This window comes from Macaca mulatta, chromosome 19, assembly GCF_049350105.2.
Source record: "Macaca mulatta isolate MMU2019108-1 chromosome 19, T2T-MMU8v2.0, whole genome shotgun sequence".
Lineage (NCBI taxonomy): Eukaryota > Metazoa > Chordata > Mammalia > Primates > Cercopithecidae > Macaca > Macaca mulatta.
Window position 1 is genome coordinate 50,203,917 of NC_133424.1, and position 26,359 is coordinate 50,230,275.

Sequence of the window (26,359 nt, forward strand, 5' to 3'; positions counted from 1 at the left end):
GTGTCCACGAGGAGGCCACTGTGGCTGGAGCAGGGAGAAGTGAGAGGGAGACCGAGCTTGAGGATAGGGCAATGGTGGGGACGGCTTTTACGGGGCCTTACAGGCCATGGTGAGGACTTTGGGTGGAGCCAGAGGAGGCTCTGAGCAGGTGAAGGAAGTGGTCGGACTCCACGAATCACAGGTAAAGGCCCCAGGGCTGACGGCTGCCCTGGGACCTGCGGGCTCCCAGCCCTGCCGGATGACCTGAGATCTATCTATTCCCCCATCACGGGCGTGGTTTCTGCCTCCGCAGATTTTATTCCCTCCCACCCACCCCTCACTTGGCCCAAGGCATGCAGGACTCCTAGCCGTTCCTGGAACACAGCCAGCTCTTTCTCACTGCGGGGCCTGGGTGCTGGCTGTCTGCCCCCTGTGTGCCCTCTCCCCAGCTCATCCCAGGCTGGCACCTTCTCAACCTCAGGTCTCAACCTCGGTGTCCCCTCCTCAGAGGCCTTCTCTGCCGACCCCAGCAAAAATATCCTCTGTTGCTGCCTGCCCCTTCCCCATTTTACTTCCATCTGTAATTCTCTCCTTGATTGGTTAACTTGTTCATTGGCTGTCTACACCCACAAGGCTAAGTCTGTGAGGGTGGTGACCCTGAGTTCGACACCTCTGCCAAATCCTCCCAGGCCCCTACTCAGGCTGGGCTGGGGACTCTGGGCTCCCCTGCAGTTCCAGTCCTGCCCATTCTAGGCCATCACTGTCTGGAGATAGGTCTCTCTGACTCCCCCACTGGACTTCAACCTCAGAAGGACGGGGCCCAGAGCTGCATCCCAGCATTGCCCAGCACAAGATAGATGCTTAATAAATATTGATTGCCTTAATGAAGGCCACTACATGCCAGGCTCCGGCCAGGCAATGCCAGGGACAGTGATGAATCGGCTACAGTCATGCCCTCTGGGAGCTCGCAGGCAGCCAGGGAAACACAGTTTACTCAACACAGGTGATGAGCAGTGAGAGAATCCCGTGGCGGGCCGGGCCAAGACCGTGAGGTCACAAGCTGGACAGTCATGGAGTGCTGTGGCCACTGACTGAACTGGTGCCCTGTGTGGGCCTGGCATGCCCTGTCCCGGGCTGGGTGAGGCTATGGACATGCCGGGAGGTGGCAACCTCCACAGAGGGCAGAGGTTGGACACTGGTGTCAAACAGAAACTGGTTCAAATCCCAGCTCTGCCAATTCCTGTGTGACCATGGGCAAGTCGGCAACCCTCTCTGAATCTGTTTCTTCATCTGTAACCCAAGAATGATAATATTCTGTGAGGCTGCCTTGGGGTTAAATGAGATTGAAAGCCTTGGGATCTATCTTGATTCCTCTTTTTCTCATGCTCCACATCTAAGTGTCTAGAAAATCCTGTTTGCCTTGCCTTCGAAATGGATCTAAACTCCTTTTTTTTTTTGACAAGGAGTTTCACTCTTGTTGCTCAGGCTGGAGTGCAGTGGTGTGAGCTCACTGCAACCTCTGCCTTCCAGGTTCAAGCACTTCTCCTGACTCAGCCTCCCAAGTAGCTGGGATTACAGGAGCGTGCCATCACTCCTGGCTAATTTTTTTTTTTTTTTTTGAGACGGAGTCTCGCTCTGTCACCCAGGCTGGAGTGCAGTGGTGCAATCTTGGCTCACTGCAAGCTCCGCCTCCCGGGTTCATGCCATTCTTCTGCCTCAACTCCTGGCTAATTTTTGTATTTTTAGTAAAGACGGGGTTTTACTGTGTTGGTCAGGCTGATCTCGGACTCCTGACCTCAGGTGATCCGCCTGCCCTGGTCTCTCAAAGTGCTAGAATTACAGGCGTGAACCACCATGCCTGGGTCAATCTAGACTCTCTACACTTTTGCCACCCCAAAGCTCCCACCCTGGTCCTGTCTACACTCATTTCCTACAGACTCCTTGGATTCCCTGCTCCCTCCTTGTCCCTGGAGTCTGTTCCCCACACACAACCAAAGGCACCTGTGAACACCTGCATCAGATCACATCCGCCCCGGCTCACAGATCTCCCATGGTTCCGTCTCAGGTCCACAAGGCACCAGACGATTTTACCCTGTCACCCCTCTGTCCTCATCCCCTTCAATCACCCCCCTCGCCCACTCTGCTGCAGCCACACTGGCCTCTGCGTTGGACTCACTGCCCACTTTTGCACTGGCAGGTCCCTCTGCCGGGGACACGGTTCCCCCAGGGATCTGTATGACTCCCTTTCTCCCCTCCCTCAGGTCCTTACTCAGTGCCACCCTCTCTGACCCTCTTGTTTAAAATAGCTCCACCTAACCCAAGGTCATCGAGTTCAGTGAAATAAGCCAGGCACAGAAAGACAAACCTCGCATGTTCTCACTCGCTTGTGGGAGCTAAAAGTCGAAACAATTGATCTCACAGACACAGCGAGTAGAAGGATGGTGGCCAGAGGCTGGGCAGGGTGCTGGGGGGCTGCAGGGGATGGGCTTTTTTTGTCTCTCTTTTTGGTTTTTGAGATGGAGTCTTGCTGTTTCGCCCAGGCTGGAATGCAGTGGCGAGATACCGGCTCACTGCAACCTCTGCCTCCTGGGTTCAAGCAATTCTCCTGCCTCAGCCTTCTGAGTATCTGGGATTATAGGCACCCACCACCACACCTGACTAATTTTTATATTTTTAGCAGAGACAGGGTTTCACCATGTTGGCCAGGCTGATCTCGAACTCCTGACCTCAAGTGATCCACCTGCCTCGGCATTCCAAAGTGCTGGGAATACAGGCGTGAGCCACCGTGCCCAGCCTTGGTTTTGTTAATGGGTTTAAAAAAAAAAAAATAGAATGAATAAGACCCACTATTTGATCACCCAACAAGGTGACTATTCTCAATAATAATTGCACAGTTTTAAATAACTCAAAGAGTGTGATTGGGTTGTAACACAAAGGATAAATGCTTGAGGGAATGGAAACCCCATTCTCCATGATGTGATTACTTCACGTTGCATGCCTGTGTCAAAATATCTCACATACCCCATAAATACACACACTTACTATGGACCGAACAAAAATTAAAACCTAAGACTGGGCACTGTGGCTTATACCCGTAACCCCAGCACTTTGGGAGGCCGAGGTGGGAGGATCATTTGAACTCAGGAGTTTGAGACCAGCCTGGCCAACATGGCGAAATCCCATCTCTAGCAAAACTACAATTAGCTGGGTGTGGTGGCGTGCACTTGTGGTCCAGCCACTCAGGAGGCTGACGTGGGAAAATCGCTGGAATCCAGGAAGTTGAGGCTGCAATGAGCCAAGATCGCGCCATTGCACACCAGCCTGGATGACAAAGTGAGATCCTGTCTCAAATAAATAAATAAATAAATAAATAAATATAAATTAATTCTTAAAAAATTAATAATTAATAATAAAATAAAACAGCTTTACCCTCCACATACCTCCCATCTCCCTTCCCTGCTTTATATTCCTTCAAGACTCTGAGGGCTGGGTGCGATGGTTCCACGCCTATAATCCCAGCACTTTGGGAGGCCAAGGTGGGCAGGTCACCTGAGGTCAGGAGTTCAAGACCAACCAGAGGTCATCAGGCTGGCCAACATGGTGAAACCCCGTCTCTAGTAAAAATACAAAATTAGCCAGGTGTGGTCATGCACACCTGTAATCCCAGCTACTCAGGAGACAGGAGAATCGTTTGAACCTGGGAGGCAGAGGTTGCAGTGAGCCAAGACAGCACCACTGCACTCCAACCTGGGTGACAGAGCAAGACTCCATCTCAAAAAAAAAAAAAAAAAAGGCATTTACATCTTGTGACCCCACTATATAGACATGTTTAATTATTTGTTCCTTTTCTCCCCCAACAGAATGTGAGTTCCCTAGACCACAGGTTTTTTTTGTTTGTTTGTTTGTTTTCTGCCAGTTCTGTCCCCCACTGTTACCTTGGTCCCTGGTATACAGTAGGTGCTCAATAAATGTGGTTTGCACGGAAGAAGGAAGGCATGAGAAATAAAGGTAAAATGCTTAGCACAGGGCCTGGCACTGAGGGATGCTTATCAGTAGGAATGACAGTGACTTAGGTGACTCAGATAAAGGCTCAGCCCTTAGGAGCTTCCCGGGGCTGGGTGTGCAGCAGACAGGCATGCAGGACTGATTGCAACACTTGCCCTGTGTGATGTGCACAGGAAATTGCAGGTTGCAGGGCCGGAGACCCTGAAGCTTCTGAGAGATGAAGCTGAGCAAGGTCTTTTTATGTTTTTTATTTTTTAATTTTTATTATTATTATTTTTTTGAGACGGAGTCTCGCTCTGTCGCCCAGGCTGGAGTGCAGTGGCCGGATCTCAGCTCACTGCAAGCTCCGCCTCCTGGGTTCACGCCATTCTCCTGCCTCAGCCTCCCGAGTAGCTGGGACTACAGGCGCCCGCCACCTCACCTGGCTAGTTTTTTGTATTTTTTATTAGAGACGGGGTTTCACCGGGTTAGCCAGGATGGTCTCGATCTCCTGACCTCGTGATCCACCCGTCTCGGCCTCCCAAAGTGCTGGGATTACAGGCTTGAGCCACCGCACCCGGCGTCTTTTTTTTTTTTTTTTCTGAGACAGGGTCTCACTGTGTCGTCCAGGTTGGAGTGCAGTGGCACAATCATGACTCACTGCAGCCTTGACCTCCCCAGGCTCAAACGATCCTCCCACCTCAGCCTCCTGAGTATCTGGAACTACTAGACGTGCCACCATACCGAGCTAATTTTTGTATTTTTTGTAGAGATTGGGTCTTGTTATGGTGCCCAGGCTGGCTTCCAACTCCTGGGCTCAAGCAATCAGCCAGCCTTGACCTCCCAAAGTGCTGGGATTACAGGTGTAAGCCACCACGTCCCCAGTCACAAGGCTTTCAAAGGCTACACAGATGCCTGCACTGCAGGCTGGGGTTGGGAGGTAGCGGGTGGTCCCAAAAAAGGAAGCAGGGCCACGGGGAGAGCCCATGGGAAAACTGGGGGATCCGTGGGGCTCTGGATTCATTCATCAATAAGTATTTATTTATTACACTCCTTTGTTGCTCAAATCAGCCAGAAGTGGTTTCTGTTGACGGCAACTGAGAACCATGAAAGAAACATGCACCCCCTATGAAGGGAAAACCTTTGAAACTGTTTTTTCTCTGCTCTCACACCACAACGGCCAGTCGCGCGGTGGCTCATGCCTGTAATCCCAGAACTTTGGGAGGCCGAGGCAGGCAGATCACTTGAGGCCAGGAGTTGGAGACCAGCCTGGCCAACGTGGTGAAACCCCTCTCTACTAAAAATACAAAAATTAGCCAGACGTGGTGGCGGGCACCTGTAATCCCACGTACTCGGGAGGCTGAGGCAGGAGAATCACTTGAACCCGGGAAGCGGAGGTTGCAGTGAGCCGAGATCATGCCACTGTACTCCAGCCTGGGCAACAAAGCAAGACTCTGTCTCAAACAACAAAACAAAACACCACAACAACAGTCATCAACAAAGAACGTGATCAAATGCAGGGGGCGGGTACCTCCACAGACCAAGCAGCAGACACCGGCTGGGTGTCCTCCAACTCAATTCTGACACCATCTACCCAAAGATGGCCTCAGATCCCACAGGCTGAGGGCTCAGGCCCACAGACTGCTCCCTCCTTCCCCCGAGTCACATGTCTGGGTCTCCGGGGAACTTCTGACTGGCCAGCTTCAAGTTAGGGTCTCCACAACCCCCTCTTGGGGTTCAATTTATTTGCTAGAGCAGCTCACAGAACTCAGGGAAACAGTTACATTTAAGGCTTACGACTAAGGATATTTAAATGAAGAGATACATAGGGTGAGCATAGCAGCTTCTGTCCCCATGGAGTTGGGGCGCACCACCCTCCCAGCACCTGAATGAGTTCTTCATTTATTCTTATTTTTTGAGATGGAGTGTTTGGCTCTTGTTGTCCAGGCTGGAGTGCAGTGGCAAAATTTTGGCTGACTGCAACCTCTACCTCCCGGGTTCCAGCGATTCTCCTGCCTCAGGCTCCTGAGTAGCTGGGATTACAGACGCCCACCACCACACCTGGCTAATTTTTGTATTTTTAGTAGAGACGGGGATTCACCATGTTGGCCAGGCTGGTCTTGAACTCCTGACCTCAGGTAATACACCCGCCTCAGTCTTCCAAAATGCTGGAATTTCAGGCGTGACCCACTGCACCTGGCCTATTTTTATTTTATTTTTTGAGACAGGATCTTGCTCTGTTGCCCAGGCTGGAGTGCAGTAGTGCAATTACAGCTCACTGCAGCCTCAACGTCCAGGGCTCAAGCAATCATCCTCCCTCAGCCTCCCAAGTAACTGGGACCACAGGTGAGTGCCACCATGCCCGGCTAATTTTCTTTTTTCTTTTTTCTTTTTCTTGTAGAGACAGCGGTTGGGGGGCAAGGGTGGGGGGGGGTCTCGCTATGTTTCCCAGGCTGGTCTTGAACTCCTGGGCTCAGGTGATCCTACTGCCTCCCAAAGTGCTGGGATTCCAGGCGTGAGCCACCATGCCCGGCCTGCATTTTATATTTTTATTGGCTAAATTTGGCCACCCTAAGATTGAGCAAGGGGGACATGGAGGGAGATGAGGACAGAGCCTGTGGAGCGGGCAAAAAGTCGAGGAGGAAACTCAGTTTCTCCCGGATCCCACACACACAGCCAAAGAGACAGGATGCTCTTGGAGGTTTTTTGCAGGGGTTTCTGTTACATGGGTTCCCTCCTAGGACAGGAGTCTTTCCTCCTAGCCCCTTCCTCCCTCCGGATCTTCGGTGCTGCTTTTCAGCAAATTTTAAAAATGGTAATAGTTTTATTTTATTTCAGGTGAGAAAGCAACACACTCATTGCTAAAAATATATAAACTCAAACCATGCAAAAAAGGATAAAGCAGACACAAAAATGATAGTTACATGAGGTAATGCATATGTTAATTAGCTAGAGTTAGTCATCCCAAAATGTATATATACTTCAAACATCGTGTTGTACACGTTAAATACATACACTTTTATCTGTTAATTTTTTTTTTTTTTTTTTTTTTTTTTTTTGAGACGGAGTCTCACTCTGTCGCCCAGGCTGGAGTGCAGTGGCCGGATCTCAGCTCACTGCAAGCCCCGCCTCCCGGGTTCACGCCATTCTCCTGCCTCAGCCTCCCGAGTAGCTGGGACTACAGGCGCCCGCTGCCTCGCCTGGCTAGTTTTTTTTTTTTTTGTATTTTTTAGTAGAGACGGGGTTTCACCGGGTTAGCCAGGATGGTCTCGATCTCCTGACCTCGTGATCCGCCCGTCTCGGCCTCCCAAAGTGCTGGGATTACAGGCTTGAGCCACCGCGCCTGGCTTATCTGTTAATTTTTAAAAAGAGGGCTGAAATCTCAGCACTTTGGGAGGCCAAGGCAGGAGGATCGCTTGAGGCCAGGAGTTCAAGACCAGCTTGGACAACAAAGTGAGACACTCTCCCCGTCCTTGCTAGCTAGCTAGCTAAATAAAAAAATAATAATAATAAAATAAAATAGAATGTAGGCCAGGCGCGGTGGCTCACTCCTGTAATCCCAGCACTTTGGGAGGCTGAGGAGGGCAGATCACCTGAAGTTACAAGTTCGGGAGCAGCCTGGCCAACATGGTAAAACCCCATCTCTACTAAAAATACAAAAAGAAATTAACCAGGCATGGTGGTGTGCGCCTTTAATCCCCGCTACTCTGCAGGCTAAAGCAGAAGAATTGCTTGAATCTGGGAGGCAGAGGTTGCAGTGAGCCGAGATTGCGCCACTGCACTGCAGCCTGGTTGGACAGAGCGAGACTCTGTCTCAAAAAAAAAAAAAAAACCAAAAACTTATATTAGTATGGTTGTTTGTTAAAATTGATAAACCAATATTGATATATTATTAACTAAAATCCAAATTTTATTCTACTGCATTTTAAAAACATTTTTAACATAATTCTATTGAAAAATAATTTTTTTTTTGAGACAGGGTATCACTCTGTCACCCAGTCTCTTGAAAGATATCACCAAAAAGCTGCCCAGATCCAGTCCACAGTGGGGTATTAGAGTGCTGATAGCATATACTCTCATCAACACTAATTATATAATATATATTTAAAAACATTTTTCTGAGAGACCAAAAGCAAATCTCAGTTTAATACTTATTTCATTATTTGTTCACCAATTCAATTTTTTGTATTCACTGTCTGTGTTATTTATTTATTTATTTTAGGTCCTTTGCCTATTTTTTTCTGTTGTATGTTCACCTTTTTCTGTTATTGATCTGCAGATGCTCTTTACATATGAAGGACAGAAAACTTTGCTTGCCATCCATACGTTGCAATGTATCTTTTTCCTTGATGTACTGAAATGTATCATTTTTATGAAGCCAAATCCTCTTCACCCTCCTCGCCTTTTTCCATTCCTCAAGGTCACCTCCTCAACACCCCCACTGGGAAGCCTTCTGTAGGGGGGCTTTTTGGAGTCTGATTTTCCTCTTCCAGGGTCCTGGAGTAGCAGGGCCTGATTGCTCACCCTGAGTAAGCCCTTGGGGTGGATCTGTCCCTGGGATTGTTCCAGGAGTCTGACTACTGACTGCAATCCCCAACTAAGTTACAAGGGGACTTCCCCAAAAATGAGTTCTAGAACCTAAAGCTCTGAAGTTTGTGCAGGGCGTTAAAGAGGTAAAGGCTTCACCTGCCCCTCCTCCTGTCACTATGACCAAAACAAGATGTTGTCATCTCAGCTCCTGGTCTTGTTTTTTTTTGTTTGTTTGTTTGTTTGTTTGTTTTTAATGATTCTGCAAGACACAAGCATTTCAAAAGAGTACAAAAACAAGAATGTTTAATGCTGACAATGATTCTTCTTCTTCTTCTTTCTTTTTTTTTTTTTGAGATGCGATCTTGCTCTGTCGCCAGGCTGGAGTGCAGTGGTGCAATCTTGGCTCACTGCAACCTCCACCTCCGGGTTCCAGCAATTCTCCTGCCTCAGGCTCCTGAGTAGCTGGGATTACAGACGCCCGCCACCAAGCCTAGCTAATTTTTGTATTTTTAGTAGAGACGGGGTTTCACCAAGTTGACCAGGATGGTCTCTATCTCTTGACCTCGTGATCCGGCCGCCTCGGCCTCCCAAAGTGCTGGGATTACAGGCGTGAGCCACTGCGCCCCGCACCCAGTGCTGACAAGGATTCTTTAAAGGGCACGTTTTCTCTGAAGGCTGCTGGGAGTGTGAGTTGGATCCCTATAGCACAATTTGGCAATGTGTGTCCCAGGCCATGAGGAGGCAGCAGAGGGCAGTCAATGAGAACAGTGCCCGTGAGTCAAAGCTGGGTTTGCCCCCTTGGTCCTTGAGTTTGAGCAAGTGAAGTTACTCCTCTAAGCCTCAGTTTCCTCCTCTGGAAAAGGGATGAATATTCACAGCTTTAGTTGTTACAATTACAGGGCTTAGCACCATGCCTCCTCATGCACAGAAATGCTTGAAACATGGGAACTGTTATCATTTTTTTTTTTGAGAGAGTCTCACTCACTCTGTCGCCCAGGTTGGAGTGCAGTGATGCCACCTCTGCCGCCTTGGCTCACTGTACCCTCTGACTCCCAAGTTCAAGTGATTCTCCTGCCTCAGCCTCCTGAGTAGCTGGGATTACAGACGTGTGCCACCACATCCAGCTAATTTTTGTATTTTTAGTAGAGACGGGGGTTTCACCAGGTTGGCCAGGCTGATCTCGAAATCCTGACCTCAAGTGATCTGCCTGCCTCGGTCTCCCAAAATGCTGGGATTCCAGGCGGGAGCCACCGCACCCAGCCAGTTACTATTCTTAATTCTTAAAGATATTGAGAAGACCTTCTCAATAGACCTTCTCCTTGACCCAGAAGTTTCATTTGCAGTAGGAACAATAATTAGAGACAGGCACAAGGAAATAATTAGAGACGGGCACAAATATTTAGCTGCTTGGATGTTGCGTGACAGGGAGGATGGTTATTTATAATGGCAAGGTACTACAGCATAGATGTTCAAAAGGACAGTGATTAAACAAATTCAAGTTCATTGATAGGATGGCATCTTACGCAGTCATTAAAACTAATCTTCTTGAAGAATATTTAATGACATGGAAAGACACTGGTGATATTTACAATCTTGTGTTTTAAAAGACACAACATTCTAGGCCGGGCGCGGTGGCTCACACATGAAATTCCAGCACTCTGGGAGGCCGAGGGGGGAGGATCACCTGAGGTCAGGAGTTCGAGACCAGGCTGACCAACATGGAGAAACCCCCGTCTCTACTGAAAATACAAAATTAGCTGGACGTGGTGGCACATGCCTGTAATCTCAGCTACTCGGGAGGCTGAGGAGGGAGAATCGCTTGTACCTGAGAGGCGGAGGTTGTGGTGAGCTGAGATCATGCCATTGTACTCCAGCCTGGGCAAGGAGAGCAAAACTCTGCCTCAAAAAAAAAAAATAAAATAAAATAAATTAAATAAAAGACACAACATTCTTTACAAATGTATATGTCCAATTCTGTTAAAAGAGAAAAGGGGTCAGGCATGGTGGCTCACACCTGCAATCCCAACACTTTGGGAGGCCAAGGTGAGAGGACTGTTTGAGGCCAGGAGTTCAAGACCAGCCTGGGCAACACAACGAGATCCTGTCTCTACTAAAAATTAAGGAAATTAGCCAAGCCGGATGCAGTGGCTCATGCCTGTAATCCAACACTTTGGGAGGCCAAGGTGGACAGATCACTTGAGGTCAGGAGTTCGAGACCATTCTGGTCAACATGGGAAAGCCCCATCTCTACTAAAAATACAAAAATTAGCCGGGCATGGTGGCAGGCACCCAGGAGTTGCTTGAACCCCAGAGGCGGAGGTTGCAGTGAGCCAAGATCATGCTACTGCACTCCAGCCTGGGTGACAAAGTGAGATTCTGATTCTGAAAGAAGGGAAGGGAAGGGAAGGGAAGGGGAGGGGAGGGACGGGAAGGGGAGGGGAAGGACCGGGAGAGGAGGGGGAAAATAAATTAGCCAGTGTGGTGGCATATGCCTGTAGTCCCAGCTACTTGAGAGGCTGGGGTGGAAGGATCACTTGAGCCCAGGAGTTTCAGACTGCAACCCCGCCTAAATGACAGAATAAAACACCTACCTAAAAAAAAAAAAAAAAAAAAAGAGAGAGAGAGAGAGAAAAAAAAAAAAGAATGAACAAATAAAAAGAAAAAGGGTAGGTAAACATAAAGAAAAATTAACTCATTCAATCATTCATTCATTAACTCATCGTTCAATCATTCATTCATTATTGCCACAGACATTAATAGAAATTAATTAAATGCCTACTATGTGGCTGTTCTGGGGCAGAGGAGAAGCACCAAACATTTAAGAGTATCTCTGATATCTCTGAAGGGGTGGAATTACCACTCATTCAAACATCCCTTCCACCAATGTTTACTGAGCATCTACATGTCAACGGTGCCAGGGCGCTGGGAATGCAGCAGTGAACAAAGACAGAAATCCGTGTTGTCATGGGGCTGACATTCCAGCAGAGGAGACCACCAACAGGCAATAACTACAATTAGCAACGAGAAATAAGAAAAAAGCAGACAGGGTTTGGTAGTATATGAGAGGGATGTTTGCTGCTTTCCTTAGGGTGGGCGAGGGAATTATTTCACAGAGAAAGTGACATCTGTGTAAAGCCCTGAAAAAAGGGAGGAAGGGAGAGATAAGGATACCTGGGGGAAGAGTATGTAACCGACAGAGGAACAGCCAATGCAAAGACTGAGGTGAGAGCGCACCTGACAGAGTTCAGGAACAGCATGAAGGCTAGAGTCCAGTGACTAAGATCCAGGAGGAGAGCTGTCTGGCGGGGCGCCTTTGCTCACACCTGCAATCCCAGCACTTTGGGAGGTCAAGGCGGGAGTATAGCTTGAGCCCAGGAGTTCGAGACCAGCCTGGCCAACACGGAAAAACCCTCTCTAAAAATGAAAGAAAAAGGCCGGTGCGGTGGCTCATGCCTATAATCCCAGCACTCTGGGAGGCCAAGGCGGGTGGATCATCTGAGGTCAAGAGTTCGAGACCAGCCGGGCCAACATGGTGAAACGCTCTCTCTACTAAAAATACAAAAAATTATCCGGGCGTGGTGGTGGGCGCCTGTAATTCCAGCTACTCAGGAGGCTGAGGCAGGAGAATCTCTCGAACCCGGGAGGCAGAAGTTGCAGTGAGCTGAGATCGAGCTATTGCACTCCAGACTGGGCAACAAGAGGGCAACTCCGTTTCAAGATAAATAAATAAGTACAAATAAAATAAAATAAATTTTAAAAAGAAGATGTCTGGTGTTTGTTTCTAATATTTTGACTAATTACTTTGTAAAAACGTATTTTAAAATTTAAGATCAAACAGTATTAGGTTACCGGGCTCAGACAGACCAGCGTTCAAAACTCATTACCTTCTTTCTGCCAGCTATTTCACCCTCTGAATCTCAGTTTCTTTATCTGTAAAACGGATATTAATGATATTATACCACAGGGTTGTATATGCAGCGAGAAAATGCAAGTAAAGCACTTGTCCAGGTGCCTGGCTCCTAGTAAGTGCTTAAGAACTGTTTCTGCCCATTATTAACTCATTACTCTCTCCCAGCCCCTAAACTCCTTCTGGGGGGAAGTTAGAAAATCGGTATCACACGAAAACAGTCATTTCCCCTTTAAGGACTTCAGTGGGCTGGGAGCCAGCCTTCCCGCACCTTTTCCAAAATTTCCAATCCCCGCTTGGCATTTTCTGCACGAAGGTTTCCGATTGGACGCTCTGCACTAATCGGAGGCTGGAGCGGGCCCTGAGAGGCGCCCGACTCCGCCCCCGCGCTGATCCTGCCCACTGCCCGGTCAGCCTCGTTGCTATGGGGACTGGTGGGCGGTGAGCGGGGAAAACCCCGGATGTTCGTTGGGGATTCAACATGGCGGCGGCAGTATCCGCGGTGGCGGCGGCGCAAGCGAGCTGAGGGAGGCGCGAGGGCGCGGAGTTCCAGGCCGAGCAGCTAGGCCGCGAGCGACTGCGGCGCCGAGCCGGTAGGATAAGGGGTTCGGCCAGGGGCTTGCAGTGGGCCGGGCGCTGGCGGAGAGACGGCGTTTCCGCGAGGAGGGGGGCGGGGCCGCTGGGGTCAAAGTTCACTGGTGGAGGGAAGGGTCGCGTCCGAGGGGTCGGGGGTTAACGCAGTCTGGAGGGAGTTGTAGTGGAGGTCGGAGGTCAAACCAGCGAAGGGGGCGTGGCGAAGGGGAGTGCAAAGTTTGAAATTCGAAGTAGGGGCGCGTTCGAGGGGATCTGGGCGAGTCTCAAAAAAGATGGGGTCCAAGTTAATAATTTGAGGTGAGGCTGCCTCTACAAGGGTCAGAGGCCTCAGCCCCAGGGGCCCCAGGTTGGAGGTTTAAAGCTGCCCCCAGCGGAGCAGATGAATGAGTTTTAGGTTCGGGGGCGTCTTTTAGGGGTTCAAAGCTGGGGCGTGCCTAGAAGGTGCAAAGGTGAGAATCTGACAGCGGGGCAGCTGTTTCCCAGAGTCAAAAATTAAAACCCAAGGAGGGCGTATTGCAGGGGACGGGGGGGCGGGGCATCCAGGGGCGGGGTCGGAGATGCTTCCTGGTGGCAGGAGAAGGGGGAACTCTCCCACAAATAATAATGGCAAACACTCATGAAGCACTTACTATGGGCTAGACCCTTTTTTTAACGCTTTACTTGTATTAGCTGATTCAGTCCTCACCACAGTCTTAGGGGGTCTTAACCTGGTATTAAGAGGTTAAGTGGTTAAGTGATTTGCCCAAGGTCACCCGATGCGTAAGTTGTGCGCTGGGATTCTAACTCTGGGGTTCTGGCCCAGAGCCCTGCTCTGGCCGACCGCCTCTCAAATCATCATAATGTCGGTTAATGTTTAATGAGGGCTCACACTGTGCTCCACGCCCTGTGTGCCTGGTCGTATTTCACCCCTGCTGCAATCTTGTGAAGTGACTGCTCAACATGAACCTATTTTACAGACGGGAAAAGTGAGGCTCAGAAGTTTCTGCTGAAGGCAGAGTTAATCGAAGCTGGGCCTGGGTGATGCCAGGGCTCCTGCTGCTGGTCGCCACATTGTCCGGTGCTGGCCATTAGGTCTCTCCTGGAAGCAGGGGGCTGGGCAGGGCTGGGCCACTCCCTGGGCCTATGGGATTGTCAGCTTGGTTTCCTTGGAAGGGGTGATCTGGCAGGGCAGATTCCCGTGGGCCTATGGGAGTGGAGTGTTTGTGGGTGGTCTGGAGTCCCAGTGAGGGAGTCGGATGGGCTTCTAACTGGGGAGGGTGTCCCTGGGTGGTACCGCGGGCAGAGCTGGGTGTTCACTGTTCTTAAAACCCTAAGCTCTCGCTGTGGTCCTCAGTCACGCCCACCTTACTTCCTAAGGCTCTGCCCATTTCTCCCCAGCCCAGGCCCATGCCTGCCACCCGATCTTTGACCTTCCTGTTCCTTCTGCTGGGAATCCTTTCCCCACCCTGCCCTCTCTCACTGACAGGTCGCTCACTCTCAGCTGGCCCGGGACCACCCTGGCTCGCACTTTCTGCAGGCTCTTGTTCTCTCATCTGCCCAGCCGTTCCCTCCCTCCTTACCTTAATTATTAGGGTGCGTGGTGGAATTGCTCTGTGGGGTTCCTTGCCTCGGTCCCCACGAAGCCCTGCCTGGCCTGCAGAGGATGCGACATTGCTGGGGGTTGACTGTTGGGCAGTATGCTGGGTGCTGGAGTGTGGCAGCGGACGAGACCCGCAGAGCCCCTAGCCTCAGAGGGCACTCAGTCCCCTGGTTGGAGCACAGTGGAACCAGCCCCCAAGCCAGTGACACGAGGCTACGTCTCTACAAACGGTGGTGTGGCTTGCAAGGGCGTCTTCAGGGAGCCGGGAGAGTGCCCCTACCCTGGGCTGAAGCCTGAGTCCCTTTCCCCTGGGAAGGCTCTGAAGGATGGGGAGGAGGGCTGGGAATGGGCTCACCAGGCAGGAGGAGCAGTGTGTGCAGAGGCCCTGGCATGAGTGGAGGTCAGGACTCGGGTGCAGAGTTGGGGATCTGGGGCAACACGTAGCCTGTGCAGGTTCAGGGCGAGACCCTGAGGGTGCTCAGCCTGGGAGGGACGGTGGGAGCAGGGGAGGGCTGAGGAGTACCTGTGTGTGTGGAGCTGCGTGAGGCCGTGATGGAGTGTGGTTCAGAAAGCAGTGCTGGGCCAGGGATGCCTGGTACACACCCTGCTCCATCACTCACAGAGCGTGTGAGGACCTCCGTTTCCACTTCTGCAAAATGGGCATAGCGTTAGCGCTGCCTCATAGAATTGCCGTGAGGATGTGGGCTAGAGAGCCTTGGCCCAAGGCCCCGCATGTAGTAATTGCTGTGTAAGCATTAGTCTTGCTGCTGCTGCTGCTGCTGCCACCCGACTGCTGCCTGGGGAGGGCCTCAGAGACGGTGGAGGCCCTTGCTCCACTTGCCTCCTGGCTTTCTCTGGCAGCCACCCCATCCCCACCTGGCTCTGGCAGGGTTGGGGAGCCGGCATGCTGCCAGGCAGCCCTCTGAGGCTGGCCCAGCCTCCCAGCCTTGCGGTGCCAGCTCACTCAGCGTCTCAGGGTTTGGCACAGATAAAGTGCCAAAAAGATAAAGAAGGATAGGGTTTGGGCATTGGAGACCCATATTCAGGTCCCTCGCTCATTTACCAGCCGTGGGACCTTGGACAAATGATTTCTTATTTGCCACTTTTATTCCTTCAACATACGTTCAGGTAGGGGAAAAAGCAGGGCTTTCAGTATAATGAAACACTCATACATCCAGCCAGTGTCTGGCCTGGGACAGAACACACCGTGATGCAGTTAGAGGCCAAGAGTCTCCTCCTCCCCGGCTTCCTCCCTCCCTTCCAGGGGCAGCCGCTGTCCTGGGCATGGCAGTCACCATTCCTCTTCTGCCTTTCACACTTTTACTGCCCTTGGATGTATTCACCACCGGTAGAGCAACAGCTCTTGCCCCTGGCTGCACATTGGAACCCCCTGGAGAGCTTTGAAAAGATGCTTTGGCCCAGGCCTGCCATGGAAATTCTGGTTCCAACTTACTTGGTCTGGGCTGGGGCTGGCCTCAGGCTTTTGGAAGCTCCCTGGACAGTTCTTACGGCCAGCAGGGGCTGACCACCGTTGTTTCACTGTTCAGATAAATGGTGTCACCATAAACATGGCTTTCTGCAACTTGCTGTTTTTGTTCAACATTATAGGTATATTTGAGATGGGGTCTTGCTATGTTGCCTAGACTGGCCTCTAACTCCTGGGCTCAAGTGATCCTCCTGCCTCAGCCTCTGGAGTAGCTGGGATTACAGGCGTGCACCCCTGCACCCCGCTTTGAGCTGAGCATTGGAGTTTGGATCTCTCTCCATGGGGATGTGTGTTGGTCTAGGACAGGCCATTTGTTTTTCCTGTTGGTATTTCTTTTTGTGATGGTGTCACACAGGAGTTGGCTCTTCACCTATTGATGGCCACTGAGGTGATCTCCTGTTGGGGCCGTAACAGTGTGATGATGGGCCTTCTGGAACCCGTGTTCCTGTAGACCATGGCCAGAGTCTGTCCGGCATATGCCTAGCAGCGGAAAAGCCAGAGCTCCCCACTTTCCTGGCGGTTGCCAAGTCGCGCCCCCAGTGGCTGGACCACTGTCCTCCCCAGCAGGCTCCGAGGCTCCCTTCATTCCAAGTCCTGCTTTGGACAGCTTTGTGGCCCTCGCTGAAATGATTTCCTCGGCCGTGAGATGGGAGGTTTATGGACCCACCCACCCACCAGTCTGGTTGGAAACATGGGGAGATGGTTCACGCAACTGGCTTAGCTGGGACCTGGTCCCCACTGAGTCCCTACACCCAGAGGAGAAGGCAGGCTGGGAGGGCTTTCACCTTTACACCCTTGGGCATCCAGGACGGTGACTGCAACTTTGCCCCAACTGCCCTTTAGGGGCAGGTGCCAGGGGTGACAGCTGGGAGAGAGAACTATACTGACTTGAACCTCTCAGTAGGGAGGCAGGGAGGACGGAGGTGGAAGTTGGAGGCTGGTGAGGCGTTGTTACATTCTTTCTGTGTATCTGATTGTTGATCCCAGTGGTAACCAACACAGCCCAGCTCTACCCTTGTAGATTATAGTACAGTGAAGGAGGCAGACCTGCTGTCCCCAGGCAGTGACAGCCCAGAGAGGCCAGGGCCATGAAGGAGAGGCCTAGGCGAGGGGTCCGGGCGGGATGGTGGGGCCCAGGCAGAGGGGTCAGGGCAAGATGGTGGGGCCCAGGCAGAGGGGTCCGGGCGGGATGGTGGGACCCAGGCAGAGGGGTCCGGGCGGGATGGTGGGGCCCAGGCAGAGGGGTCCGGGCGGGATGGTGGGACCCAGGCAGAGGGGTCCGGGCGGGATGGTGGGGCCCAGGCAGAGGGGTCCGGGCGGGATGGTGGGGCCCAGGCAGAGGGGTCCGGGCGGGATGGTGGGACCCAGGCAGAGGGGTCCGGGCGGGATGGTGGGGCCCAGGCAGAGGGGTCTGGGCGGGATGGTGGGGCACCCAGGCAGAGAGGTCGGGGTGGGATTGGGGGGGATCCAGGCAGAGGGGGTGGGGCCGGATGGTGGAGAGGGGCACAGAGAGGGATTGGGACTGGAATGGAGGCGCAGGGGCCGGAGGAAGCCGGAGGAGGCATGTGACCCAGCGTGGGGAATCGAGGAGGGCTTTCTGGATAAGATGACATCTGACTGATGAGAAAATATAAGCGAGGCTGGAAGGAGGTAGAAAGAATGTGACAGGTCGTGGGTACAGAAGTGCCAAGGCCCTGAGGTCGGAATGACCTCGGGATGGTCGAAGATCATCAGATAGGCCAGTGTAGGGTACCCTGTGCACCCTGACTGCGTGGTAGCCTTGCTCTGCAAAGAGCAGTTAAAGAAATACATAAAATACAACAGAAATAAATAAAAAAGCAAAAGAAAAGCCAGTGTGGCTGAGCGGGGGGTGGGGTCAGAGGCTTGGAGGCTGTGTCGGATACAGCAGGGCCTGGCAGAGCCCGGTGGGGTATGTGGATTCCATTCTGTGCATAATGGGAAGTCATCAGAGGCTTTAGCGACATCTGGTTTTCCTTTTATAAAGATTGCTCGGGCTGCTGTGTGGGGGACGGATCGCGGGGGGATGGCAACAGGGAGACTGTGGGGAGGCTACTGTGACAGTCCAAGCAGAAGAGGGTGGAGAGGACGAGGGGACAGCGATGGAGGAGCGTCCTCGTGCCAGCCGAGGTCATCAGCGCTTTACCCGTGTTACCTTACTCATCTTCACAGCAACCTGTGAAGTAGGTGCTAGTATCATCCTCACTCTAGAGATGAGAAAGGAGGCCCAGAGAGGTACAGGGCTTGCTGAAGGTCACACAGCAGGCAGTAGCAGAGGTAGGACTGAACCCCAGGCCTTGGGGCTTCAGTGTCACTGCTTACTGGGGCTGCCCTTCTGTGATTTGGAACTGGCTTGGACGAGACGGGCTTGATACCTGTCCAGTTGGTTCTTACCCAGGCTCCTTTGTTGACAGAAGCTCCATGGGGACCTGTTCAACCTGGTAGTTTCTGGGCGCTGGGTCCCTACCTCCCTCCGGGCCTCCCTTTGCATCTCCTCGTTCCACTGGCTCAGGCGAGCCAGACTTCCTGGCCAGACACCGGTCAGGGGTGTCCCCAGCAGCTGTTTCTCCCATCACCGAGCCCAGCCCCTCACATGCTGCCAGCAGGAAGCAGCCTCCTTCCAAGTCACGGCCAGGAAGGTGGGACCCTTCCCGCGTAGTCACCCATCGGGGGCCAAGGCTTCTCGTCTGCCACATTCCTTGGCCCACAGGAAGGTTGGGGGGGCCAAAGAGGGTGAGAAGGGGAACACTCTCCCATCCCAGGGGAGCCAGCTCTGGCGGATGCGACGGAAGCCACTGCTCACTGAAGCCTGTCTCCTGGGGCCCTCTGGTCCTGCCCTGACCCTCCCCAGGCTGGGAGGCCATCTGCTGCCTTCCCTAGGGCCAGTGGGAACTTCCCTGCCGGAACTGCCCAATCCACACACATCCCTTAGCCTTTCCCACTGGCTGGGAGCCCCTGGGTAAGAGACAGAACTTCCCTGGGCCTCCAATTCCTCACCTGTTACAGGGGGTATTGGTGGCCACCTCTCAGGGCTGTGGGAGGACGGGAGATCTTGTGTATGCCTCGTGCTTAGCCCGATGCTCAACACGCAGTAAGCATTTGGTAAATGTTGAACTTGGTGCTTTTGACGGTTTCCGTCCCTTGCACCCTGTCCCCCTCTGGGTTCTCATCCCACAGTGAACTCTAATAACGCCAGCCCCCCCGGGGCCCTAGGTCCGCATGCCAGGCACCCCCTGCACACTGTCGCCCTCTGGGTTCTCATCTGGTAGTGAGCTGTAATAACCCCAGCCCCCCGGGGCCCCACTCCGTGTGCCAGGCACGCGTGTGCTGTGAGTCTGTGAGCATGGTCGTGCAGCTGTTCCCAGAGACCCTGAGGAGGAGGTGTTATTAACCTCATTTCTCTTTTCCTGTGTTTTAATTTTCAGAAAGCACGTTTTTGCTCCATGTGCATGCATTACCTATTCCCCTAAATAATCACTGAAAAACTGCACACAGCACAAAAGGATGTACAGGGACGAGCAAGTCTCTTTCCCACCCGCCTGCCAGGCCCTTCCCAGAGATAGCATCATCACCCCCGGTTTCTTTTCTTTCTTTCTTGGAATATTTGTTCCCCCAAGTGCCTGCCCCTCCCTTTTGTTTTTACTCAGATGGAGCGGACTTCCCATGTTTATATTCTGTCCTGTGCTTTGCGTTTCCCACTCCGAGGCTCGCTGTCAGGACACAGAGTGCCGCCTCGAGCGTCCCATGCACACGCGCGCCCCCACAGACAGCACAGCCATTGTGTACTGATGGCCGTCAGGCCGTTCCCGTCCTTCTGTGCCGTGAACAGGGCTGCACCCGCCTGAGTGTGACTGTGCGCACGTCTCTAGATGGGAGTCTGAGCTCGTGGCCTCGTGGTGTGACACAGGCACCCGGTTAGCTTTGCCGGTAGTGTTTCACCCTGATGGGGAGGTTGTCCGGCTCACACTCCCACCCCTCAGTGTCTGATGGCGCCGGGGTTTCCTCACTCCCCTGCTGGAATAGATGGGTGTCACCTGACACTCTCACCTTTGCCAGTCAGATAGGTGACAAACAGTCCCGTTGTGGTTCTGATTTTAATCAGAGCAAAGTGGGACAGCTTTGTGTTATTGAAAGCCATCTTGAGCTTCCTTTTCTCGGAGCTCTCTATTCCTGATAATTTTACTTTCTCTGGGAAGGGGAAACTGAGGCACAGGCCAGCAGTCCCACAGCAAATATGTGGCAGATGTGGCAGTCAAACCCTTGGCTCTGTTCTGGAGCTCCTAACCCGTCTGACACAGCAGAGGTCAAGGGCTTGGCCTCCAGAGCCAGCTTTGTCTCTTACTAGCTGTGTGACCCCAGACAAGTCACACCGCCTCTCTGTGCCCAGGTGTCCTCCTCTGTAAAATGAGGGTGCTAATGGTATCTACTCTTAGGGTTGTTTTGAGGATATAAATGTATACTCGGCAGGCAAAACATATAGTAAGTGCTCAAAGACTGTTTAGCTGCATTACTAATAGCTGTATTAATATTATAGCTATGTCACAATAGCTGTGTTGTTAATATGAGCAGGCACTTGTTTGAGTGCTTTCTGTGAACTAACCTACTGGACCCTCCCATCAGCTCCAAGACACACGTGTTCTTACCATCTCCATTTTCTAGGGAGGAGACTGAGAGCCTGGGAGACCTGCCCCGGGTCACAGAGCAAGTGGAGCTGGGATTTGGATGCTGGAGGCCTGGCTCCTAATCACTGTGGCCGCCTCGCCTGCCACCCGGGGCAAAGCTCTCCCTCCTTCCCCCACCCCTCTTCTGCTGTCTCCATTAGAGGCAGGCTGCCCAGGAGCTTTCGAGCCCGCCCCTTGAGGGATGAGAGCACCGGGTGGGCGGGGTCCTCACCTAGAGAGCTCCCCTCCCGGGCCCTCCCTGCTCCTGCCACCCACCACCTGGCCCTGTCCTGGGAACTCCTGATAAAGCAGCATTGTGCAGCGGTTCCCAGCCGGGTTTTGCCACTCCCACACTTTACTCCCAGAGGCAGAAGGCGGCCGGCCTTCCTGGGCTGAGTGGGGTGCCAGCCCCCCTCTCCTTCCCTTCCCTCCCTCGCTGCGGCCACAGCCCCCAGTCAGCACTGGGCGTGGGGAGAAAGTAGGACCCTGCGGGCCACTGGCACCTCCACAGACCCGTCCCCAGGGGAAGACCCCTCCCTTCCCTCCCCACAGGAGGCCCGTGTCCCTCTCTCCCGAGGAACCCTCCTTCCCTGCCACCCACAGGGGTCTCCATAGTTCTGTCGTCCCTTCCCCACAAATCTTCCACTGCAGCCTGGCCTCACGTTATTTGACTACACAGTGCTTCTAACTCCACTGCTTTTAAAAAATCTTTAATAATTGTCAATTATAATTTGCCCACAGAAAAGTGCTTGAAATGCAAAGGTAAGTTTACCAAAGAATTACAAAGCGAACAACACTTCCCCACCACTTCGGTAAAGACCACACAACCTCCCAGAAGCCGCCCCTCCATACCCCTGTCCATCACGACCACAGTCATGAGCGCTCTCCTGACCTTGGGGGTCACTGTGTCCTTGCTTTTCCTGATAGCTTTTACCATGAGGTGTGCATCCTTGAATTACAGAATGTTATCTTGCCTGCTTTTGAACTCGACATAAATGGAATCTTCCAGTATGTCCTTGTCTGTGCTTGCTTTCGCCCTTAGGTCTGTGAGATCCATCTGTGTGCTGAGTGTATCTGTAGTCATTCATCTTTGTTGCCGTATAATATTCTGTTTTTTTTTTTTGTTTGATGCAGAGTCTCGCTCTGTCGCCCAGGCTGGAGTACAGTGGCGCAGTCTTGGCTGACTGCATTCTCCGCCTCCTGGGTTCAAGCAATTCCCCTGCCTCAGCCTCCCGAGTAACTGGGATTACGGGCGTACACCACTATGCCTGGCTAATTTTTTTTTTTTTAATTTTTATTAGAGATGGGGTTTCACCATGTTGGCCGGGCTAGTCTTGAACTCCTGACCTCAGGTGATCCACCCGCCTCAGCTTCCCAAAGTGTTGGGATTACAGGCGTGAGCCACCGCGCCCAGCCCCATATAATCTTCTGTTTCTCCATCTCCCGCTGCGCTGGTGTGAGCCATCTCTTTGTAGCATCTCCTGGGGTGCCAGTGCGTGCGTTTCTTCAGGGAATGTACCCGGGAGTGCATAGCCCAGGGCAGAGGGTAGGGTAGCTTCGGATTTAGCAGATGCTGCCGCACAGCCTCCCAAGGTGGTCATATCTGTGTATCCTCCTGGCAGTGGTGACTGAGGATCTTAGTTGCTCCACCTCCTTGCCAACGTTTGGTACTGTTGGACTTTTTAGTTGACCTTGGAACACTTTTATTCTTTTCTGCAAAACTAACACCACTGGTTATCATCGGACTGAGCCCCTCGTGTTATTTTCTCCTCCCCGTGCTGCTCCTGTCTGTTCCGACTCGCCCATTCTGTGGACAGGAGTCAAGTGCTGCTGCTTTTTGTTTTTTTTGAGACGGAGCCTTGCTGTGTCACCAAGGCTGGAGTTCAGCAGCGCGATCTCGGCTCACTGCAACCTCCACCTCCCAGATCCAAGCAATTCTCTTCCCTCAACCCCTCAAGTAGCTAGGATTTACAGGTGTGGGCCACCACGCCTGGCTAATTTTGTATTTTCAGTAGATACGGGGTTTTACCATGTTGGCCAGGTGGGTCTCAAACTCTTAACCTCAAGTGATCCTCCCGCCTCAGCCTCCCAAAGTGCTGGGATTACAGGCATGAGCCACTGCGCCCCACCCACGTGCATATTCTTTGACCAGCTTTGTGCTGGGGCCCAGCGACCCAAGGGTGAACCCAAACAGCAGGCAGCCCTCCCTGAGCTCAGTCCAGCAGGAATACAGACCTCACTGAAGAGCGACAGAAAGATAGGCCGGACTGGAGGCTCCCAGCCCCCATCTTCCCACAGTGACCCCATTTTTGGGAACAGGAACCCCCATCCTTCATCTTATTTCAGGAACAGGCTTCTCCAAATGTGGTGTCATCCTGACTCCTCTCTTGCCCCTGCCACCCCCACATCCAAAGTGTCTGGAGAGCCTGTCACTCCACCTGAGAACATAACCTGGCGCTGCGGGCCCCCCTTCCTCGTCACCCCCCTTCCTCGTCACCCCCCTTCCTCGTCACCCCCCTTATCACCCCTTCTTCCTCATCACCCCCTTCCTCATCACCCCCTCTTCCTCATCACCCCCTCTTCCTCATCACCCCCCTTATCACCCCCTTCTTCATTACCCCCTTCCTCGTTAGCCCCTTCCTTGTCGCCCCATTCCTCGTCATCCCCCTTCCTCATCACCCTCCTTCCTCGTCACCCCCTCTTCTTCGTTACCCCCCTTTCTCGTCATCCCCATTCGTCGCCACCCCCTTCCTTGTCACCACCTAGTTCAAGCCACCCTCATCTCCCTCCTGGACCATTGAGGCGTGCTCCCTGCTCCCTCCTCCCCCACTGTCCCCACAGTTATCCCCACACAGCCAGAGGGAGCTGTGCGCACCTGGCAGGAGCCCTCCCCTGGCTCCTCCTCTCCCAGGAGAGAAGCTTGCAAGGTCCCAGGCCACCCGGCCACCTTCCTGCCTGCCCCGCTTCCGCTTCCCTCCTCTCTTGCTGCCATTCCTGGAACATTCCAGGCGGGTCCTACCCCGGGGCCTTTGTTCTTGCTGCCCCCTGGGCAGGCAGCACCCTCCTTCCCTCCATTCAGGCAGCCCGACGGTGGCCCTCTTGGGGAGATGTTTCTTCCCTGACCATGGGTCTCCAGGAGCAGCCCCTGCCACCCTCCCTCTAGCACCTTCCCCCGGTTACACTCACGATGGTTACTTACATGATGACATGTGGGTCTGTTGGTTTATTTCGCCTCCTGGCATATCGTAGCCTCAGGGCATGGGGGCAGGGGTAGAACCACGGGGCCTTGCCCTGCCCCTTGCTGTGTTCTCAAGGATCGGGTGTGGTGGTCTCTCCGTAAAGTAAATGCTGGTTGACCGACTGACTGACTGAACTGTAGTAAGCTGGGCTGCCAGAGCGTGTAATGGGGACCCGCCCTGGGTGGGGCACACCAAGCAGGTTTTCCTGAGGAGGAAATGTCACTTGAAGGATGAACTTGGCCTCAGCTAAGGGAGGAGGCTGAAGCAGCTGCCAGTGCAGAGGTCTCCGGGCGGGGGAGTGCAGGGGGCCTTTGAGGAATTGAAGGAAGACGGTAGGTTGGTTCTCGGGTTCGTCTGGATTCCAGTCTTGACAGCTGCCTGGGCCTGTCTCTGCCTCAGCGTCTTCCTCTCTAGAAGGGGGCTGCTTCCGGTGTTCCTGGACGTCCCTGAAGTTCTGCTCCTAACACACTTATTCTGGTGCCTGACACATAAATACAAATGTGATTGTTTATTTTTTTCCAACAAATTTGGTGGAGTGCTGGCTCGTGTGGCCTCCAGGGATGTGGTGGTGGATAAACAGACCCAGTTGCCACCCATTTGGAGCCAGGCCTTTGGAGCCATCTGGGGCACCCCTGCTTGGAGGCAGGAGAGGGTCTGGTGTGACCAAGCTTGGGCCCGGGGAGTCCTTATTCCGGATCCGGGAAGCTCTTCAGGGTGATGAATAGGGAAGACGAATGGAGGGTTTCTGCGTCCCGGCCCTGTGCCCTGGCCAGTGCTCCCAAGCTGCTGCCTGGGCCTCCCTGAAATCCCAGGATGTGGCCGCACCCATGTGACCCATTTCACAGATTCGTAGGTGAGGGGGGCACCAATGCTAAGTCCTTCGCCCATTTTGCAAACTAGAACAGATCTGGTGGCATCCTCTGTGGTCTGATGTGCGTTTTTCTGGTCGCCAGTCAGGTGGGGCAGCTTTTAATTTGTTCTTCCAGACTCCTGCGAAGGAAGGGCCAGTTCAGGTCACTTTCTCCCCCTACTTTTTTTTTTTTGTTTTGTTTGAGACAGAGTCTCGCTCTGTCGCCCAGGCTGGAGTGCAGTGGCACGATCTCGGCTCACTGCAACCTCTGCCTACCGGGTTCAAGCGATTCTCCTGCCTCAGCCTCCCTAGTAGCTGAGACTACAGTTATGCGCCACCACACCCGGCTAATTTTTTGTATTTTTAGTAGAGACGGGGTTTCACTGTGTCAGCCAGGATGGTCTCGATCTCCTGACCTTGTGATCCGCCTGCCTCAGCCTCCCAAAGTGCTGGGATTACAGGCGTCAGCCACTATGCCTGGCGTCTTAGCCCTTCTTGACTTTTTTTTTTTTTTTTGAGACAGGGTCTTGCTCTGTCACCCAGGCTGGAGTGCAGTGGTGCAAGATTGGCTCACTGCAGCCTCTGCCTCCCGGGTTCAAGCAATTCTCTTGCCTCAGCCTCAGTAGCTGGGACTGCAGGTGCACGCCACCACACCAGGCTATTTTTTTATTTTTTATTTTTAGTAGAGATGGGGTTTCACCATGTTGGCCATCCTGTTCTGAAACTTTTTTTTTTTTTTTGTATTTTTGTAGAGATGGGATTTCACCATGTTGCCCAGGCTGGTCTCAAACTCCTGAGCTCAAGCCAGCTGCCTGCCTCAGCCTCCCAAAGTGCTGGGATTACAGGCATGAGCCACTGCGTCCAGCCCATTCTTGACTTTTTGTAATTCCCTTTACATATTAGACAAGTACATCGTCAGTGTATGTACGTGTGCTCGTGCGCACACACCTGACGCTGAGTCTCCCAATCCACGAACGTGGTATGTCTCTCCATTTGTTTGTCTTCTCATTCACACTTTTCCAGCCAAGGCCTTGGCCGCCTCTTGTGGGGTTTTTCCCAGGGTAGTTCATGATGTGGCAGGGAGTCTGTGCCCTCCATTCCCACAAGATGCCTCGAAGCCTAGGTTCAGCCTTGCTGGCTGAGGACCTCATGGCGGTGGAGGAGGCCACTTCCCCCATTCTCTGCATCTTCCCTGGCACCGCCCCTGGACCCTGGTGGAGGGTGGGCAGGGCGCCCAGAAAGGAGGCTGTAATTTTCCTGAATGATTTCAAGGGCTAATTAAAGGTTTGCCTTGACTAATCAGCTTACGGTTTAATTATTAGGGAATAGGCTCTGGGATGCGGGAAGCAGTTCAGCTGGGGTCTCCCCACAGCGTGGCAGGAAGTGGGGATACTCTGTGGGGTGGCAGGATATGGGGATACCCCAGCACCCTCCAGTGGGTCAGTGGGGGGTTCTGCATCCTCCTTTGTGCTGTGACAGGTGGAGGGCAGCACGTGTGATGGAGATTGCAGCCGATTCCTCCCCTGATTCAC

At 52.7% G+C, this 26,359-nt stretch overlaps 1 protein-coding gene and 2 long non-coding RNA genes across 9 annotated transcripts in view; 1 reads left to right on the forward strand and 2 right to left on the reverse strand.

Moving 5' to 3' along the window:
• Positions 1-8,142: 8,142 nt before the first annotated feature.
• LOC144337489 (uncharacterized) lies at positions 8,143-12,739 on the reverse strand. Its single transcript, XR_013410674.1, has 3 exons — positions 12,672-12,739; positions 12,378-12,423; positions 8,143-9,346 (listed from the first exon to the last, which is right to left on the reverse strand). It is a non-coding gene; the product is annotated as an uncharacterized LOC144337489 (long non-coding RNA).
• A 120-nt stretch (positions 12,740-12,859) lies between these two features.
• PAK4 (p21 (RAC1) activated kinase 4) overlaps positions 12,860-26,359 on the forward strand; it is a 53,131-nt gene continuing 39,631 nt past the window's right edge. For all 7 annotated transcript variants that reach the window (XM_077982680.1, XM_077982681.1, XM_015123893.3 and 4 more), the window contains exon 1: positions 12,860-12,993. The gene's annotated coding sequence lies outside the window, so the exon portion shown is untranslated. The remainder of the gene's footprint in view (positions 12,994-26,359) is intronic.
• On the reverse strand, positions 21,433-24,303 carry LOC114674153 (uncharacterized). The gene is made up of 2 exons (XR_003725151.2): positions 23,938-24,303; positions 21,433-22,459 (listed from the first exon to the last, which is right to left on the reverse strand). It is a non-coding gene; the product is annotated as an uncharacterized LOC114674153 (long non-coding RNA).